The 15595-nt window shown below is 41.8% G+C and overlaps 1 protein-coding gene across 1 annotated transcript in view; it reads right to left on the bottom strand.

The window, feature by feature from the left end:
- The window catches only part of sgcd (sarcoglycan, delta (dystrophin-associated glycoprotein)), a 68804-nt gene extending 55628 nt beyond the window's left edge, over positions 1-13176 (bottom strand). The window contains exon 1 of the mRNA XM_037688202.1: positions 13002-13176. The gene's annotated coding sequence lies outside the window, so the exon portion shown is untranslated. The remainder of the gene's footprint in view (positions 1-13001) is intronic.
- Between the last annotated feature and the right edge of the window lie 2419 nt (positions 13177-15595).

The following is a 15595-nucleotide window of genomic DNA, read 5'->3' as shown; positions in this document are numbered from 1 at the left end:
GGATGGATGGATGGATGGATGGATGGATGGATGGATGGATGGATGGACGGACGGATGAAAATTATTTCTTTTGATGCAAGATTTGAGAGGAAAGTATGCCTAGATGTCCAACATTTTTCAGTCAGGTCATCTGGACAGTTTTTTTATTTATTTTTTTTTTGAGCTGAAACGTTTCGCCTTCGATCCAGAAGGCTTCATCAGTCAAGGAAACACACAACAAAACTGATTCTTCCCCCAACAGCTTACTGCAAAGTGGAACAAACCAGTTCTGCTTGTGATAAGATGGTCTCTTTGGTACGCCCCCTCCTCTATTGCCGGCCCTCTTCCTTGTTGACAGTCTTGTCAAACTGGTTGAAAACAACAAAGTCCATGCTCAATAATCCAGGTAAAAAATACAACAAATGTTGGATTTTATACCTGGATTATTGAGCATGGACTTTGTTATCCCTAGATGTCAAACAAAGTTAAGCCAGGTCTTCTTGACAGATGGTGCTCCTTGATCATGTGAACAGCTAGTTCTGGATGTCAACAACAGACTGATTGATCCACTATGAGAAGGTGCTGTTTATAAGACTGAGTTTAGTGCAGCTCCTCAGACTGAAGAAGTCTTTTTGATAAAAGATGAAAAGTTTCAACTTCTTTTTTTAATCCGTCCAGAGGACCTGACTGAACTTTGTTAGATTGTTCTACCTGGATTATTGAGCATGCATCAGGATATCCCTAGATTACAGATTAAAAATGAGAAATATAAAGTACCCCCAACACAGCTGCCGAGATTACCAGAAATAAATCTTGAAAAGTGGGGGGAGGGGTTGACACCAAGGACAGAGTAATGTCTGGGTGAGAGTCGAGGGTTTTGTCAGACCACAGCGAGCCCGGCGTGACAGCCCAGCTCTGTGCTCATCGCCTTCATCCCACCAGAGAACCGCTGAAGCTAAATGGCTCGTCTCCTCTCCAGGTTTCCCTCCCCTCATTTCGCCGCCCCCTCCTCCATTGGCCGCCCCCTCCTCGGCTGTTAGAAACTAACATCTTAATCATAATTGTGTCATGAACCATAAACACTCATATGCTTTGCAGTGGAAGCACCCTCGAGGGAAGTATTGGAGCTGAATAATAACAATAACTTTGTTTACAGAGCACTTCGGCTCAACTTCTCACAGCTTGTTTGTGCTCAGACGTCCTGGCGAACGCTGATACGATGGAAGAGCAGACTCGTTTCTGACTACAACAATCTTCTCTCCCGCTATAAATCTTGCCAAGTTGCACGAGTCCTGGCTTTAACGGTCTCCTCACAATCACAGTCTAAATAAAAACACTCAATATTGCTGGTTTTAATCAGGAAAACGTTGGCACTATTTCACCTCCCAATGGGTCTAAAACTGTCCTGACATTCATCAGATTGATTTCAGTCGTACGGAGAATTGATGTCAGGAAAAACTGAAAGAGTGTGAGGGGGAACCAAGACCGACAAAATCCCAGACAGTATTTCTGAACCAACGCTGCATATTTAATCCACCCCGCTCATATCCTTCTGAGGTAAATAAACCATAATTCATACACATAACCTGACAGATTATTATTCACAGCATAAATATGTCTTCACATAAACCCTCGATGCCTCGGCAGGTTGTTTGTTAATGCAGACACAACAGTTTTTACTGAACTAGCAGTTCTTAAAGAAACGCAAGTCCATCCATCCGTCCATCATCTTGTTCTGGTCAGGTCTCGAGGGCAGGGAGCAGGGAGGTCCAGACATCTCTCTCCACCGTCAGCTCTTCTGGGAGGACTCCAAGAAGTTTCCAGACCAGAGAGTGCCCTAGGTCTTCCCCAAGGTCTTCTCCCAGTTGGACATGTGCAGCAAACCTCCCTATGGACGCATCCAGGTTCATACTTACCAGATGAACCATATCAACGGGCTCCTCTGGGTTTGGAGGATCAGCGGTTCTACTCAGAGTCTCTCCTGGAGAACTGAACATCTCACCCTATATCTAAGGGAGAGTCCAGCTAAAGCTCATTTTGACTGCTTGTATCTGCGATCACATTCTTTCAGCCTCTACCCAGAGTTCATGACTATAGGTGAGGGCAGGAACGTAGACCGACCAGTAATCAGAGAGCTTCCGCTTGCAGCTCAGCTCCCTCTTCATCACAACGGACCGGCACAGAGAACACAATAATGTCGATCATACGCTCCATTCTTCCCTCACTCGTAAATAAAACCCTGAGAAGATGCCTGCACACCAAAAGCAGACAAACAGCTTCGTGTTCATCTGCAATAAAAATCCGTTAACAGTTGTTTTCTTGGTAATAAGCTGAGAATGTTGCGTAATGAAATTCTTAGAATACATTGTTAGGCCTGTACGACGGCACACACGTCAAACCTGAAAGAATAAAGAAGAAATCTGTAGACAGAGCCATAGAAGTTTCATTTGTAGTGAAATTAAAGAACTCAGAGATAGTCTGGACTCCACATGGACCATCACTTTAGTGGGTCTTCTCCCTTCACACTGCTGCGCCCTGCCATCAGTGTCGCAGGGTAAACACGAGTCTTTCCCAGGTTTATTGTTTGGGCATCTTGTTTGTAAGAACAGAGGTGGGTTGGAGCTGCTAAAGGAGTCAAATCTAGGTGCTCGCAACATGTAGGAGGTTTCAGTGAAGCACAAAGTCTGTGCGTTTCATTCAGCTGCTTCTGCAGCACCGCTCGACACCACGGGAGAGGAACATTTAATACCACAGAGCAGTCAGCAGACATTATACTTGTAGCTGAAGGCTATATCCTTACCAAACGCAGCTAATGATCTGTAAAAATAATTAGCTGGCCTAATAACTGAGCGACCCGTGGTGACCAAAGACTGTGACGACTCCTTCAGCTTGGAAGGGTTATTATCTATTGCATTAGCTAAATATTAGCATATACAAGCTAACAGTTTGCTAACAGCATGTCAGACTAATAATGTCCCTCTGAATTACACTTCCATGGCTAGATAGTGCTAATGACTGCAAGTCTTAATTTATATTCAAGTTCAAGTAGGTGTGTTGTCATCTGCACCACATGTGGTACATGAGGTGGAACGAAATTATGTACTCTGGGCCCCAGTTACATCCAACAATAGTAAAAATATAAAGTGTAAAAAGAAACAGTAAATAAGGATCTAAGATATATAGATTCCTATAGATTCTCATATATAGATCCAAGATTCAGAGATTCCTCTAGATTACAGACCTTCATAAGTTTACATTTGAAATACAACAATTAGCTTAACCTGACAACTTACCTTTTAATGATAACCTGAAACAATCATGCATTTCTTTGCCTCCTTCTAAACTAAATATTGTTGCTAAAAATATTAAGAGAATGTAAAAAACAAACAAACAAAAAAAGCCATGAAATAATCAGTAGTTTATTTACTTGTAGCTGAAGGTTGTTTACCTCCTGGTTTGATGGTCTGATGCGAATGTCAAGTAACTACTCAAAGTTCAAATATCTCCTGTTAGCAAAGATGCTCATTTTGTTTTTTGCTGCTTTGATTACTATTAGCATAGACAAGCTAACAATTAGCAACAAAAAAGAAAGAAAAAAGATCTGACTATCATTCATTCATTCATTTACAGGCTAGAAAGTTGTACATGCTAATCATTAGCTCAAAAAATGCTAATGCTAAGTACGTACTTCTTCCCACTCCTTTTCGACATGAGCTAAACAGAAAGTAGAGAGAAACTTGTGCACATTTATATTTGATTTTTTTCTTTGTTTAACATTATTGTCTGTATATTGCTCAAAATAAACCAAACAAACAACAAACTGTCTGGCACGTGCTGCTAACACACAACTAGATAACACACATTTGGCCGTTCGCACTACAAAGCTAACAATTAGCAGGCATAAGACCACAACTACCATTACAACTCTGACAACTTAAATAATAATAGTCACTTATTTTACTACTATTAACTAAAAGCTAATAAGCACATTAGCTGCTAATATGGTTATTATTTTATTTGCCAAAATAGTGTGAAGTTGAAACCTGCTATCTAGCTAGCTACTGGACAAACTGCTAGCTAGACAGCTTTAATAGTTCCCAGAGAGGAAAATAAATATAAAATCAATTTATTTTTGAAAATCCTGGAAACTGTCGTATAAGTTTGTTCTACATAATTCATAAATATATTTGATTTTTTGGGTATAATAATTCTACTCTTGCATTAACTTCAGCTTCATCAGGCAATAAACAGGAACTTTTTAATTAAAAAAGGACGAGCTGGATGTAGATGATGTTGTTTCATTAGCTCTGGCAGCCATTTTGGCTCAAATTAACTCTAAAAACTTGAAGACGGACCTGTCTTGGATGAGTTTCTCTGTGCCGTGTCAAATTCAGAACCCTTTTTTTGAAATATTTGGTAAAACTGCAGAAATGTAAAGAATCTTACAGTGTTTATTATAAAATATGTACATATTCAATTTGTTCAGTTTCTCTCAAGTCTGTCAAAATATCAACCAACAAACTAGAATTAGATTTGACAACATGCCCGTACTGATAAATTAAAGTTGTTTAAAACTGTCAACTTGCCAAGACTGAAGCAAAAAAACAAAAAACTTCTGACATTTCTCTGAGCTCATTTTCCTAATTGCTGTTTGTTTACGTCAAGTGAAGATGCTCAATATAATCGAGTGTTCTCAGATTGAGTCCAAAGAAGGAAAGTCATATTGATAATTGTTTTCATGTAAAAAGGTTCGCTGGCTGCAATTAGTAACCATGGTGACCAGTTAGTCCTTTAATTAGAGGCTGACAGTCCTTCTTTAATTAACCCTGGAAAAAAAAAAGAAACTTGCAAAGTATGGATCAGCATCGCTGGAACTCAAGAGAACACTTTAGCTCTTACTTGACCTATTTTTAAAAAAAGCTTTTATCTGAAGTGCTTCACTTTTCATTCCAGCACAGATGAGTTCTGATAAAGAGCCTGAGAAAAGCCAAGTGTAGTTCAGAACCAAAAGGACAAACACACACAAAAAAAAACTGTTTCAGATTTTCTCAACACTGAAAACAGCAGAATCGATGCTAAAAACACTAAAATTTAAAAAAATAGTTGAGAAAATGGACATTTTCTGCTAAACTGTAGAATGCTGATGAAGTTTTATATTTAAAGAAACTAAGTATGGTAAAATTAGCAAAATAGTAGCTAAATGCTAAGATTAGACAAACAGTAGCTAAAGGCTAAACACAGACAAACAGTAGCTAAAGGCTAGGATTAGGGAGACTGAAGCCAAAGGCTAATTTTAGCTCAACAGTAGCCAAACGGTACGATCAGGAAGAGTCACAGAGTTCATCGAGGGTTCTGTTCAGCTGTCTGAAGGTCCACAGCAGTCCAGTCAAGTTCAGGCTCTGGACTCTGACTGGACCGGCGCAGCACCTTGGTTCTGTTCTTTCTGACCCGTTCTGTTGTAGATCAGCTGTTTGGGATCATGGTCCTGTTGGACAGATGGACTCGCATTTGACTCCAGAATCCTTTGGTCTACAGAGGAGTTCTGGTACACTCAGTGACTGACAGCAGCCCAAACCATCAGCCTCCACCACTGGAGCTGTTTGCTGCAGTGCATTCTGGATAAACATCTGTCCTCTGGTCTGGTTCTGGTCCAGAAGTCTTGTGGTTCCTTCAGATGAAACAACAAAACTCAAGTTGTGCTGCCATGTTGTCTTTAGAGAGAAGAGGTCATGACCTTCGACCTTTGACTCGGTACCTGAGGACTGTCGAGTCTGAGATGGAGCTCATTTCTCTGAGCACTGCACAGTCTGACCTTCAGGGTGAATCTGCTGCAACATCCATTCCTGAAAGATCATCAAACGTCCTAAAAGTTTCCCACTAGTTGATGGAATGCAACTAGTTTGGAAATGACCTTTGACCCTTTCCAGACTGAAGGCAGCAACAGTTGCTTCTTTAAGATCATTGCTGATGTCTTCCCATCTTGGAGTTGTGTTACAGCAATATTTTTGAACAATTTGATTTATGTAGTCAAAACCCCAGACGTTGTCTTCTTCTGTGACTGTGGTTGAATTTAGATTAAAGCGCTGTGTGTACGCTCACTGAGAGCGGAGCGACAAGCTACCAGCTGAGGTCTCCGACTTCTGCTTCCTTTAAAGAAGTTTTGTGTTCAAAGTGTTCACGGCGCTCCCCGTTCAGACGCACCATCATCGTTATAGGTGCTCAGCTGCAGCTGTCCATCTTCCCTCATGCCCACTAAACAACCATTTGTATGCATGGAGCTGCATTGTTTGGGAGTCTGGCACTATTTAGAACAACAATTTTTATGGTAAGTGCCGATCGGTCATGCTGTCCTCTCTCTCTCTCAGGGACGTGATGGACTTAAAGAAACAGAACGGTGACGGGTTTGCAAAGACACAAAAATGAGTGGCAAACGTGAAAAAAGACGGCAACGCAGACCGCAAAAATGAGAAGGAACGGTAAGAAAGTATCTCAGAAATAAAGAAGAGGAGCCAGAAATGAAGCTTGACAGAAAAAGAAACAGGTCTGTTCAGAGAAGCCATCAGTGTTTTTCATTTCAAAAGAGGAAAAGAAACTGTTAAAGACCCAACTGTTTCTGAAGGAATGACGTCGCTCACACCAGTTTCACACTAAAGGCTGGTTTAATCGATTTCCGCTGATGTGGATGAATGTTTCTGTTCTAGCCGTCCCTCCAAGAAACAGATGTGTAAACCAGTGTTTCCCCTACCATTGTACAAATGGGGCGCCTCGCCCCGTTAACAGAAACGATCGCCCCACCTACCAAACCGAACCACAATACAGGCGAGCTAGCTAAAAAGCTAAAGGCAGCACTCATGCTGCCTCTTCCCTCACGCTGACCCCACACCCCAGCTCCAAAACTGCTGGTACAAACAGTGCACAGGTCACAGGTCACACACACATCCCCGGCCGAAATAAATCACGGACAAAATGAACAAAAAAAGGTTAAATCGAGTCATGGGGACCAGCGCCCCGCTGTTATCGAGGGTAAACACTGTAAACAACCAACAGAACTATTGTCCTGCAAGGGTTATTGACAATTATTGAGTGACTGGTCAGAAGTTTGTGGGCGTGTTTAATTGAACTATGCAGCTCTCGTTTCACTTCAGCTGCTCTGAGGCCGATAACAATTACAGCTGTCTTTGCACCCGTTCTATCAAAACTTATATAGATAATCAAATAAATGGAATACAGCAGCTCTTTGAAACAGTTCTCAGATGTCTGTGCACCTCGGCCGACCAACGAAGGCGCACGTTCAAGCATCGTGCGTGGGAAACGGTGGAAGTCTCCTCCAAAATTTACAAGTTTGCAGTTCTTTCTCCCCAGTTAACAGAAATACCAGATCTTCCTTCTTCAACTCATTTTTCATCAACTGCAAATGAACACCCACTCTGACAACCTGCTGTTAGCGATAGAGCCCGAGCGATGTATCGCTACGGCCGACATCTTAGGCTGATAAGGGCATTTGGGGACATATTGGTGATAACTGTCCCATTATGTGCTGATATAAGCACTTCTAATTTTCATCTCTGAAATGCTGGAACCAGCTGTAATTGTACAAGTTATCCAGCAGAGGGCACATGGAGACTACTTTCAAGTATAGCGTGGCTCTGACTAGCTTAGCTTCATGGTTGCTAACAGATGAGCTAAATAAACAAGCTCCGCCCCACTTGCTGTTTACTTAAGATTCTTGGGGGTGGACAAAGCTAAACAACTTTCAGCAATTATATCAGTTATGAGCTGTTGCCTTGCCCTTCCAATACCAGTTTTGGTAAAAGCCAAAATTTCCATATCAGTCGGGCTCTTGTTTATGTTTTTGTTGTTTATGTGCGACGTGTGCTGCAGTGGGAGGGGCTTATCAGGTGTCCTGAGCTGCATTTTCTCTGAATACCAAAGACTGCCTAAAGACCACGTCAGTGAGATCTGAGTTCTCAAGTCTTGTGAAAACCGGCCTTTATATTTCATCTTCCACTGAACGATGATAGACCCACTCTGGTTCCTTTCCAGCCTCAGGCCTGTCATGACGGCTGTCTCCATGATCCTCCATCTGCCTGCACGGACAGAACTCTATGGAACAGTTCAGTTCCGCGGGGAAGTTTCTGGAGAGCAGTCATTGTCATTATTATCATCACGCTGATAAAAGGACCACGCTGCTAAGAGAACCTTACTGCTGCCAAGATCATGCTGCTGACAGTAACAGTGATTTAATAACATGATTTTATTTTAATTGATTTTTATTGTTGTCTGTGTAAAACAGGTCTCTCTTGTAAATGAGTTCTTGTGACTCAATGAGACTAACCTGTATAAATAAAAATAAAAAATTAAAAAGAGGTGAAGGTGGACGACGATGAAGCAGAAGTGAAGGCAGAGAAGACAAATCGTTCTCGGTCTGGTTCCATTTTTGACTGAAAGTGAGAATTATTCAGACTGTTCAGGTGAAATGTTCGAGGAAAATGAGCCTTTTCTGGCATCAATCATTGGAAATAACAGGAGGAATTTCAATCTGGGAGAAAATCTGCGGTGATTTTCAAAAAGCTTGACATTTCAGACTGAAGCTGATGAGATGAAAGATGCAGGAACTTTTTATAGTTTAGGAACGACTCAAACTCGAACCCTGACTTCACTTTCACACGGCTGGAAAAGAAGTAAAACATCAATAATTAGCAGCAAAAATCAATTTCCATCAAACACTCGTTTATCTGTCCGTCAGGCGGTGAACCCGATGAATCGCTCCGTGTTGTTCTCTCCACAACGTGACTGCAGTTATCTCAGCAACATTTTGTTAAAGTGTGAGCACAAAGAGAGCTGAGATTTCACCGTTTAGCTGCGTTCGGCTGTTTTAAAACATCAGGCTGGTTCTGTGAAGAGCAGGCGGCCATCAGGCCACTGACTGACCGACTGACTGATGGTCCTCCTGCTACACATGAAAAGCTACTTTCTGGAGGTCCAGAGGGGTGGAGGCAGGTGGGGGTGTTCAGCTTTCCCTCCCACATTTTGGTGTGGTCGGTCCGCAGAGTTGAACCGGCAGCCTTCCGATCACAGGCGCACCTTCTCTATCCTCTGCACCACCACTCCCCCATTTGCAATATATAAAATGAAATGACTAGCACGGTTAACCTGGAGTTTAGTTTTTCCCAGGCACTTCAAATGCATCATGGATCTACGTCTTCCATCCAGACGGACCCTTGTGAACATCTAGCAGGTTTCCAGAAGTTGGTTTATCAAATCATCCGTTTTATTGATGACAGGTTCGAGATCGCTTCGTTGTAAACGGGAGGAGCAGATCTGAGGTTTCCGTTTCCACTTCAGAACTCGGAGACGGTCCGGCGGGTCGGAGGATATTTGCAGCTCTGACTCGGTTCTTAAAATAAGTCGGTTTGGACCGGCAGCTGCTGCGAGCAGGAACAGGTGGTTCGTTTTACAGCTCCGACCCTCAGAACGCAGCTCAGCGCTTCATCTTCCACGTTCCGTTTCCTCCCCGTCCAACCTTCAGGTGGTTTCGTTTCCACACTTCCTTTTTCTTTCCCCCCATTCTTTCCTTGTTTCTAGTTTTCAACTTTATCCTTGATTTAGTTTTTCAGTTTCTTTTATTCTTTATCGTCCGTTCTTTCCCCGTTTCTTCCATTAACTTTTATTTCCGTCAGTGTTTGTCACATTTTAATTGTTTTAATTGTTTATGAATCATTCAAACTTCTGTGATCCAGTTTTCTTCAATATGTTTTTCAACGTGATTCTCGTCCCAGTTTTCATCTATTTCAACAAGTCATGAATCGAAACGTTCAGCTGTTTCAGGACAATCCTGCTGTGACTTCTGGTGTTGGTGCAACTTTAACTTTTTGAAATATTTAACCTTTTCTGACATTTTATTCCTCATATAAAATGAACTGAGCTCATTTTACCTCCTTCAAATCTTTAGATGTGTTTACAGCCTTTTACTGCTCCTGTCACATTTTGTTCTGCTTCAGCTTCCTTCTGCAAATTTAAACTTTTTTCAGCTACTTTCAGCTGTTTTTCAGCTGTTTTGTGCTCTTTTCAAATTATTTCTGCTAATTACAACATTTTTGTGCTTCTTCAAACTTCTTTCTGCTAATTTCAGCATTTTCTGCTATTTCAGCTACTATTTTTATGCTCATTTTAGCTTTTTTGGCCAATTCCACATTTTTAGAACTCCTTTTGACTTTTTTAGCCTAATTCAGCAAAAATGTGCTCCATCTACTTTGATCTTGTAATTTAATCTTCTTTCTGCTTTTCTAATTTACTTTTCACCTGTTTGGTTTTTTGTTGTTGCCAATTTCAGCTTTTTTCAGAAAATGTCAACTTTTCTGCTTCTTTCAGCTTAACTGGGCAAACAAGTGTCCTTTAGCTTGTTCTACCTTTTTAGAATTGTTTAGCTAATTTAAGCTAAGACATCAGCAAAATTCAGGTTTTTGTGGTACTTTCTGCTGTTTTCAGCCTAATTAACTTATTTATGTTAATTTCAGCTTCTTATCTCTATTCAGTTTTTTTCTGCTCTTTCAGCTACCATTTAGCTCTTTTGATGCTAATTTTAACTTTTCATCTAATTCCACAATTTATAGCTCATTTCAGTTATTTTCCCTTCCTTCTGGTAGTTTTAGCTTCTTCTTTTCAGCTATGTTTTGCTAATTTCAGCCTTTTTTAAAAACAAATTTCCTATTTTTTGTGCTCATTTCTGCTTATTTAAACATAAATCAACAAATGTTTTTCTGCTTTCTTCTGCTTTTTCTTCCATTCCAGCTTGTTTCAGCTGTTTTTTTTAGTAAGTTCTTCAATAAACACTCACACTGCATTCTCACAGGAATAGTTGCCGGTAGTTTTTATTTTTCTGTTTCTTTTCTTTCTGCTCTCCTTCACTCCTTCCTTTTATTTTTAGACTTTTGTACTTTTTCTCTTTCATGTTTTGTCTCTTTTTTATAGTTCCATCTTTCCACTTTTTATTCCTTCACTCCTTTAAACCTGTTGACCTTTGTGTCTAAACTTTTTTATTCATCTTTTTTCTTTAATTTATTCTATTTTTGGTTACTCTCCTTTTGGTTAGTTTTGTTGTTGTTATCTATTTTACCTTTCCTTTGATCTTTTCTTCGGTTTATTTTTATCCGTTGTTGTTTTCAGATTCATCTGTTTCTCTTGGTTTTGTGTCTTTTTATTAATTTGTTTTCTGTTATACTTTGTTAAATTTTCTCGTCTCCAAATGTTTTTGCTTCCTGTATTCTCCACATTTTATTGTAAAACGTTTAAATAAAAATCACCAGAACTTAATTTTTATAAAGTAAATAAAAGCCGACGGTTCTGTTCGTCTCTTTTTGAGGCTCGTCAGTAAACTGGACAGACGCGCTGCGTTTCAATAAACGTAATAAAACTCGACCAGACTTTGGTTCCGTCACGCGTGTCCACACAAGACCTGATCAGGTAAAAAGAAACGGGATAACGAGGCGGTTGTAAATCCCCCGGAGCTTTAATTGGGCTCGACAAGCGGCGGCTCTGTGTGCATGTGAAACGTTCTCCGGGTGTTTTCTCGTCCGGTTGTTTTGGACGTGAAGCGGCGGTGGCGATGGTCAGGGAGATAAATCAAAGCTCCACAAACACCCGCGGGATTGTTTTAGAGACGTAAACAAACGTTCCTCACATCAGCTCTTAACTCAGAGTCTTCGGACTGACCCGGTCTCTTCCAGGTTCTGAAACGATCCGTATCGAACAAAAACACAACTGGGTCCACCGAGACAGAATTTATTCAACAGAAATGAAGCCAAAATAAAAAACCTGGGAGACTCAGATCCACGTCAGATCTGGAGCATCCTGGTGTGAGTTGACACAACACCAAGGTAGAAAGACATCAGCAATGAGCTCGGAGGGAAGGGTCAAAGGTCATCCCCAGACTATGTGGACTCCATCACTCTACAGAGAAAGATTATCCAAGAGTGGACAACACTGAGGACAGCTGACAGCCTTACAGCAGATTCACCCTGAAGGGCAGACCGTGCAGTGATCAGACATAAACTCCATCTGAGAAAAAGGTCAAAGGTCATGGCCTCTTCTCTCTAAAGACACAAGAATCACAAGACTTCTGGACCAGAACCAGACCAGAGGACATATGTTTACCCAGAATGCACTGCAGCAGACAGCTCCTCCCAACTGTCAGCACGGTGGTGCAGGGCTGATGGTTCGAGCTCCCGTCAGTCACTGAGTGGACCAGAACTCCTCTGTAGACCAAAGGGTTCTGGAGCCCAACAGCTGAAGCTTGGACCAAACTGGGTACAACAGAGCCATAATCCCAAACACAGCAGCCAATCCACAATAGAACGGGTCAGAACAGAACCACGGTGCTGTTGTGGTCCAGTCAGAGTCCAGAACCTGAACCTGACCGAAACACTGTGGACCTTCAGAGAGTCGAGCAGAACTCAACGATGTAAAGAGTGGGCCACAGAGAGTTCTGCTGGAGGTTCTACAGCTTTAACATTTGGACTTTTAGAAACTCTTGAGTCCGTCTCCAAGTGGAAAACAGAACCAAACACAGACACCTCTGGACCCGAACACCACCGGACCCCCTCCTGGGTCTGTGTTGACTTCCTGTCCTCCGTCAGCTCAGACCCAAGGCTGCAGCCCGTCCACGCTCCGGTTCTCATGTATTTATAGCAGCTCGTCCTCGAGGGGCTCACAGGAACCAGAACCAAATGGGTTTGTCGGGAATGTTGTGGGGGAAGTGTGGCCCGCGGCCCACCCACCACCTTCCTCCTCTGTACACAAACTCTGCTCCCAGATCACTTTTCTGAGCGTTTCATTTGAAGTTTTTTATTTGTCCAAAACGTCTTGGGTCGTCTGGACCGCAGAAGTCCCGTCCCTGCGTCTGTGAAGAACTTCTGAGGAGGTTCTGTTTGATCTGGTCGATCAGCAGAGATAATGTGAGCTCGGCCCACCTCCCCGCCCGCCCACCATCACATGGACCCGTCACACACAAGAAACGGACTCACCGTGACTTCTTGCTTTTGAACTTGTCGTGGTGGTGCTGCGCTCCGGGCGAGCTCTGCTCAGAGGCGTCTCGCGTCACGACGATAACAGAGGAACAAAGTTGGAGCTCAGAAGCTTCATGAGGCCTTCACTGACCAGCTTCTCCCCTCCCCTCTGCCCTGTTGTCACTTTTTCCAGGCGCCCGCCTCTTTTGGCCGAGCCCCCGAGCCGGGAGCCGGGGGGTCGTGTCCCGGCCCTCCTCCCTTCACGTCTCGTTGCTCCAGCCCTGCCTTCCTGCCACATTCTGCACATGTGGGCCTGAGCTGAAGAGAGGCGGGACTCGACTCGGAGTGTTGTGTTGTCATGGCAACCACCGCCGCTAGGCTTCAGGAGCGCTCGCAGTCGGGCAGAAAGGTCCGATCCAGCGGTCCACGTTTCATATTTGATCAAAAGGTTTGCTGCGACCCATTTTCTCCTCTTCAACCAGAAAACACACCTAAAGGGATAGTTCGCATATTTTGTGTAAAGATTTTAAAGAATAAAGGCCGAGCTTTGTGTGAAGGAATGCATATCGCCCGCCGTGTCCACGCCAAAGTTTTAAACCACGTCATCTCATGAGATCAGTTAGAGCTCCAAATGTTAGGTTTGACTTTAATAATAATAATAATTATTATTATAAACCTATAATAAACCTATAATAATTATAATTATTATTATTATAGGTTTGACTCGGCTACGACGACACCAGATTATAGATAAATATCTGTGAATGTGACTGACTTAAAGCCTTCATGGGTTTGCTGCGGTGGCCATCTTGGGACAGTTGTGGACGTTTATGTAAACAGAGTTAAAACCAAAGATGGCTGCTGTCATCTGAAAATAACGTCAACATAAACGCAGGTTTTTTTTTATGTGAACATGATTTTATAAATATTTTATTAGCAATGGGTTGGAAACCACATATTAGACTAAATTACTTTATTTTGGCAGTAATCATCTTGATAAAAAAATAAGAAATGCCATTTCCTGTGAACACATTGCTGAATGCTTATTGCAGAACTTGCTGAGAAACTGAGAAAATTAGCTAAAAAAAAGGCTTAAATGTAGCTGAAATGGAAGAAGCAGCTGAAATTAGCAGAAGAAAACCATACGGAAGAAAAATGTATCACAATAGTGTGAATGCTTCATAAACATTCACACAACAACAGGCCCTGTTTACACATGAACGATCTCTGGAAATGTTACAGTTTTTCTGATGTTGCAATTGTGAAAAAGTCACGTTCAGGCGGTAAAGCTGCGCTCGTTGAATCTGCTGTAGTTTCCATGTCAGGACACAAGATGGCGCTGTGATTTTTGGGTTTGAGCAACACGCACAGACACTTTAGTCTGAGTTACTTCCAAAATGGTGAAACACCGATGTTGGTTTGGACCTCAGATAAGGTTCAGTTGCTCCACACGGTGAAATCAGGGTGATCAGGACAAACAGCACTCTCTGCCCACCATCGTTACGGTTTCACTCTGAAAAACTACTGACTGCAGCCGTCTGTAGAGCACATGCAGCATTTTACACCGATGCTGGGGGTTTACTAAAACCTCCACTCTGAGACCTGGGTTTAAAGAGCTTTGGTGTCTGAGAAAACCACAACCGTTCATTGTGTACACAAACAGCCGAAGCACAGCAGACATGCTATGATTTTCACAACAAAAAAGGACCCAGGAACAGGGTCTTGGTGTGATATGTACCACTTACAATATAAATATGAAGAGAAAAGAGGAAGAACATGAAGACCGAGTCACAGTTGATCCAGAATAATCCATTGCTCAGGGGTGCTACCAAAGGTGGGCCAGTGGGGCCAGTGGCACAGATCACGTTAGTTTATGTTTTTATGTAATGCCTATTGATTTTGTGACAAAAATGTGACTGAACACAAGAAAAGCTAAATGAAAAATAAACAAAATCAGTTTCTCCTGTGATCAGGCGCCTGTAAACCACTTCCTGTCTTTAGATTCTGTCCGTTTGTTCTGAAGAGGCCCGGCTCGGCACATGGCATTTTCAATAATTGCTGACATTTACGGATGTTTTAAACATCAAGACGCAGAAACACAAAGAAAACTTTCATAATGTGCAAAAAATGAAGATGGTGATTCAAAAAGCAATCCATGTGACATTTTATTTATTTATTTATTTATTTATTTATTTATTTATTTATTTATGTATCTACGCAACAATATCAGATTAAAAGTATGAGTTCAAGTCACTCAAAAAAATGGTTAGAATCAGTTGATTTGCTGAAATATCATTCGCTGCAAAAGACGAGAAGCAATAACATTTTGGATTGTCTGTTAGCAAAATATCTGTTCAACCAGAGGACAAGAGGACTGGTTTTAATGAAACCGACGTACATTTTAAAGATCAGATTGCGATCTGTGCCTGTGGTCGATCACGTGACCTCCATCAGACCACAGTGTGAAAAGTCCACAAGAGAACAGTAGCTAAAAGCTAAAGCTATCAGAAAAGTAGCTAAAGTCTAAACTCATCAAAACAGTAGTTACCGGTACAAGTTTAAACCATCAGAACAATAGCTAAACATTATTGGAAAAGTATCTAAAGGTTAAA

This window comes from Nematolebias whitei, chromosome 14 (genome assembly GCF_014905685.2).
Source record: "Nematolebias whitei isolate Nwh7 chromosome 14, NemWhi1, whole genome shotgun sequence".
NCBI classification, from domain to species: domain Eukaryota; kingdom Metazoa; phylum Chordata; class Actinopteri; order Cyprinodontiformes; family Rivulidae; genus Nematolebias; species Nematolebias whitei.
This window is presented reverse-complemented; position numbering and strand designations above follow the sequence as displayed.